We start from the raw sequence: 6,000 nt of genomic DNA, 5'->3' as shown, positions 1-6,000 counted from the left end.
TCTAAGTATTTTCCTCCCACTAATATTATCACTCTTAGGAACGATATTATGAATTTTAAACAACTTGATCATGAGCATGTTGCCCAATCTTGGGAAAGAATGAAATTGATGATTCGCAATTGCCCTACTCATGGTTTGAATTTATAGATGATCGTACAAAAAATTTATGCCGGTTTGAACTTTGCTTCTAGAAATCTTTTAGATTCGGCCGCGGGAGGCACGTTTATGGAAATCACGTTAGGAGATGCTACAAAACTTCTTGATAATATTATGGCTAATTATTCTCAATGGCACACTTGAAGATCTTCTAGTAAAAAAGTGCATGCTATAGAAGAAATCAATGTTTTGAGTGGAAAGATGGATGAACTTATGAAATTATTTGCTACTAAAAATACTCCTCTTGATCCGAATGATATGACTTTGTCTACTTTGATTGAGAATAATAATGAATCTATGGATGTGAATTTTGTTGGTAGGAATAGTTTTGGAAACAATGCTTATAGAGGAAACTTTAATTCTAGACCGTTCCCTAGTAATTCCTCTAATAATTATGGAAATTCCTACACTAATTCTTATGGTAATTTTAATAAGATTCCCTCTGATTTTGAGAATAGTGTGAAAGAATTTATGATTTCTCAAAAGAATTTTAATGCTTTTCTTGAAGAAAAATTGCTCAAAGTTGATGATTTGGCTAGGAACGTTTATAGACTTTCGCTTGATGTTGACTCTCTTAAACTTAGATCTACTCCTCCTAAGCATGATATCAATGAGTCTCTCAAAGCCATGAGAATTTCCATTGATGAGTGCAAGGAAAGAACCGCTAGATTGCGTGCTAAGAAAGATTGCTTTGTAAAGGCGTGTTCTTCTAGTTTCCATGAAATAATGATGAAGATCTTAAAGTTATTGATGTGTCTCCTATTAGATCTTTGTTTTGCAATATGAATCTTAATAATAATGGGACTGGAGATGAGTCAACTTTAGTTAGAAGGCGTCCCAATAATTCGGAGTTTTTAGATCTTGATGCTAAATTTGGTAAAAGTGGGATTGGAGAGGTCATGACTTTAAATAGCATTGAACCCACTATCTCGGATTTCAAGGAATTTGATTATGATAATTGTTCTTTAGAAGGTTGTATTTCCTTGTTGCAATCCGTTGTTAATTCTCCTCATGCTTATAGTCAAAATAAAGCTTTTACCAAACATATCGTTGATGCCTTGATGCAATCTTATGATGAAAAACTTAATTTGGAAGTTTCTATACCTAGAAAACTTAATGATGAGTGGGAACCTACTATAAAGATTAAAATTAAAGATCATGAGTGTTTTGCTTTGTGTGATTTGGGTGCTAGTGTTTCCACGATTCCGAAAACTTTATGTGATATTCTAGGTTTCCATGATCTTGATGATTGCTCTTTAAATTTGCACCTTGCGGATTCCACCATTAAAAAGCCAATGGGAAGGATCAATGATGTTCTCATTGTTGCAAATAGAAATTTGGTGCCCGTAGATTTTATCGTTCTTGATATAGATTGCAATCTTTCTTGCCCTATTATTCTTGGTAGACCTTTCCTTAGAACGATTGGCGTAATTATTGATATGAAGGAAGGGAATATTAGATTCCAATTTCCATTAAGGAAAGGCATGGAGCACTTTCCAAGAAAGAAAGTCAAATTACCTTATGAATCTATCATGCGAGCTACTTATGAATTGAGTGCCAAAGATGGCACTACTTAGATCTATCTTCGCTTTTATGCCTAGCTAGGGGCGTTAAATGATAGCGCTAGTTGGGAGGCAACCCAATTTTATTTGTGTTTTTTGTTTTTGTTTATGTTTAGTAATAAATTTTGCATCTACCTTCTGTTTTAGATGTGTTTTTATGTTTTAATTAGTGTTTGTGCCAAGTAGAACCTATAGGATAACCTATGATGATAGTTGATTTGATTCTGCTCAAAAACAGAAACTTTGCACGCACGAATTTAGTTTTGTACAGAAATGTGCTTTTGCGTTGTTTCTTTTAGCTGATGATCAATAGATAAATTTTCCAGGACTTCCTATTTTGGTAGGATTTTGAGTTCCAGAAGTTTGCGTTAGTTACAGATTGCTACAGACTGTTCTGTTTTTGACAGATTCTGTTTTTCGTGTGTTGTTTGCTTATTTTGATGCATCTATGGCTAGTAAAATAGTTTATAAACCATAGAGAACTTGGAATACATTAGGTTTAACACCATTATAAATAAATAATGAGTTCATTACAATACCTTATGTGGTGGTTTTGTTTTCTTTCACTAACGGAGCTTATGAGATTTCCTGTTGAGTTTTGTGTTGTGAAGTTTTCAAGTTTTGGGTAAAGATTTGATGGACTATGGAATAAGGAGTGGCAAAAGACTAAGCTTGGGGATGCCCATGGCACCCCAAGATATTCAAGAGTATCCAAAAGCCTAAGCTTGGGGATGCCCCGGGAAGGCATCCCCTCTTTCGTCTTCGTTCATTGGTAACTTTACTTGGAGCTATATTTTTATTCGCCATATGATATGTGTTTTGCTTGGAGCATCGTGTATGATATTAGTCTTTGCTTTTTAGTTTACCACAATCATCCTTGCTGCACACACCTTTTGGGAGAAGCCTCTTGATTTAAATTTATTAGAATACTCTATGTGCTTCACTTATATCTTTTGAGCTAGATAGTTTTTGCTCTATGTACTTCACTTATATCTTTTAGAGCACGACGGTGGATTAATTTTGTAGAAATTGCTAGTCTCTCATGCTTCACTTATATTATTTTGAGAGTCTTTTAGAACATCATGGTATTTGCTTTGGTTATAAAATTGGTCCTAGAATGGTAGGCATCCAAGTTGGGTATAATAAAAACTATCATAGAAAGGGAATTGGATGCTATGATCAATTTGATACTTGATAATTGTTTTGAGACATGGAGGTAGTGATATTAAAGTCATGCTAGTTGGGTGATTATGAATTTAAAGAATGCTTGTGTTGAAGTTAGCTAGTCCCGTAGCATGCATGTATGGTTAAAGTTGTGTAACAAATTTGAAACATGAAGTGTACTTGGATTGTGCATCCTTATGAGTGGCGGTCGGGGACGAGCGATGGTCTTTTCCTACCAATCTATCCATCTAGGAGCATGCGCGTAGTGCTTGGTTTTTGATGACTTCTAAATTTTTGCAATAAGTATATGAGTTCTTATGACTAATGTTGAGTCCATGGATTATACGCACTTTTATCTTTCCACCATTGCTAGCCTCTTCGGTACCATGCATTGCCCTTTCTCACCTTGAGAGTTGGTGCAAACTTCGCCGGTGCATCCAAACCCCGTGATACGATACACTCTATCACACATAAACCTCCTTATATCTTCCTCAAAACAGCCACCATACCTACCTATTATGGCATTTTCATAGCCATTCCGAGATATATTGCCATGCAACTTTCCACCCTTTTGTTTATCATCATGACATACATTACTTTTGTCATATTGCCATTGCATGATCATGTAGTTGACATCGTATTTGTGGCAAAGCCACCATGCATAATTTTTCATACATGTCACTCTTGATTCATTGCACCATCCCGGTACACCGCCAGAGGCATTCATATAGAGTCATATCTTGTTCTAGTTTCGAGTTGTAATTCATATGTTGTAATCAATAAAAGTGTGATGATCATCATTATTAGAGCATTGTCCCCAAGAAAAAAAAAGAAAAAAAAGAAAAAAAGACCAAAAAAGGGCTAAAGAAAAAAAGAAAAAAAGAAAAAATAAATAAATAAAAATGGGCAATGTTACTATCTCTTTTTCCACACTTGTGCTTCAAAGTAGCACCATGTCCTTCATATAGCGAGTCTCATTTATCGTGCTTCAAAGTAGCACCATGTTTTTCATATAGTGAGTCTCATATGTTGTCACTTTCATATACTAGTGGGAATTTTTAATTATAGAACTTGGCTTGTATATTCCTACGATGGGCTTCCTCAAATGCCCTAGGTCTTCGTGAGCAAGCAAGTTGGATGCACACCCACTAGTTTTCTTTTGTTGAGCTTTCATTCATTTATAGAACTAGTGCATCCGTTGCATGGCAATCCCTACTCCTCATGTTGACATCAATTGATGGGCATCTCCATAGCTCGTTGATTATCCTCGTCAATGTGAGACTTTCTCCTTTTTTGTCTTCTCCACACAATCCCCATCATCATATTCTATTCCACCCATAGTGCTATATCCATGGCTCATGCTGATGTATTGCGTGAAAGTTGAAAAAGTTTGAGATTATTTAAGTACGAAACAATTGCTTGGCTTGTCATCGGGGGTGTAGAATTTGGGAACATTTTTGTGTGACGAAAATGAAGCATAGCCTAACTATATGATTTTGTAGGGATGAACTTTCTTTAGCCATGTTATTTTGAGAAGACATGATTGCTTTGTTTAGTATGCTTGAAGTATTACTATTTCTTTTGTCAATATGAACTTTTATTTTGAATCATTTGGATCTGAACATTCATGCCACAATAAAGAAAATTACATTGAGAAATATGCTAGGTAGCATTCCATATCAAAAATTCTGTTTTTATCATTTACCTACTCGAGGACGAGCAGGAATTAAGCTTGGGGATGCTTGATACGTCTCCAACGTATCTATAATTTTTTATTGTTCCATGCTATTATATTACCCCTTTTGGATGTTTATGGGCTTTATTTTACACATTTATATCATTTTTGGGACTAACCTACTAACCGGAGGCCCAGCCCGTATTGCTGTTTTTTGCCTATTTCAGTATTTCGAAGAAAATGAATATCAAACGGAGTCCAAATGGAATGAAACCTTCGGGAACGTGATTTTTGGAACGAACATGATCCAGAGAACTTGGAGTACAAGCCAAGAAGCGATCGAGGCGGCCAGGAGATAGGAGGGCATGCCCCTTGTCTCATGGGCCCCTCGGGCGGCCACCGACGTACTTCTTCCTCCTATATATACCCACGTACCCCGAAAACATCCAGGGAGCCAACAAAAAACAATTTCCACCACCGTAACCTTTTGTATCCGCGAGATCCCATCTTGGAGCCTTCATCGGCGCTCCGCCGGAGGGGGAATCGACCATAGAGGGCTTCTACATCAACACCATAGCCCCTCCGATGAGTTGTGAGTAGTTTACCACAGACCTTCGGGTCATATTAGCTAGATGGCTTCTTCTCTCTTTTTGGATCTCAATACCATGTTCTCCCCCCTCTCTTGTGGAGATCTATTCGATGTAAACTCTTTTTGCGGTGTGTTTGTCGAGATCCGATGAATTGTGGGTTTATGATCAAGTTTATCTATGAGAAATATTTGAATCTTCTCTGAATTCTTTTATGTGTGATTGAGTTATCTTTGCAAGTCTCTTCGAATTATCAGTTAGGTTTGGCCTACTAGATTGATATTTCTTGCCATGGGAGAAGTGCTTAGCTTTGGGTTCAATCTTGCGGTGTCCTTACCCAGTGACAGCAGGGGTTGCAAGGCACGTATTGTATTGTTGCCATCGAGGATAAAAATATGGGGTTTATATCATATTGCTTGAGTTTATCCCTCTACATCATGTCATCTTTCTTAATGTGTTACTCTGTTCTTATGAACTTAATACTCTAGATGCATGCTGGATAGCGGTCGATGTGTGGAGTAATAGTAGTAGATGCAGGCAGGAGTTGGTCTACTTGTCACGGACGTGATGCCTATATACATGATCATGCCTAGATAATCTCATAATTATTCGCTTTTCTATCAATTGCTCGACAGTAATTTGTTCACCCACCGTAATACTTATGCTATCTTGAGAGAAGCCACTAGTGAAACCTATGGCCCCCGGGTCTATATTTTATCATATAAGCTTTTAATCTACTTTTATTTGCATCTTTACTTTTTGCATCTATATTATAAAATACCAAAAATATATTTATCTTATCATACTATCCCTATCAGATCTCACTTTCGCAAGTGGCCGTGAAGGGATTGACAAC

The sequence above is a fragment of the Triticum aestivum genome, chromosome 4B (genome assembly GCF_018294505.1).
Source record: "Triticum aestivum cultivar Chinese Spring chromosome 4B, IWGSC CS RefSeq v2.1, whole genome shotgun sequence".
Taxonomy (NCBI): domain Eukaryota; kingdom Viridiplantae; phylum Streptophyta; class Magnoliopsida; order Poales; family Poaceae; genus Triticum; species Triticum aestivum.
Note: the sequence above shows the minus strand (reverse complement) of the source record.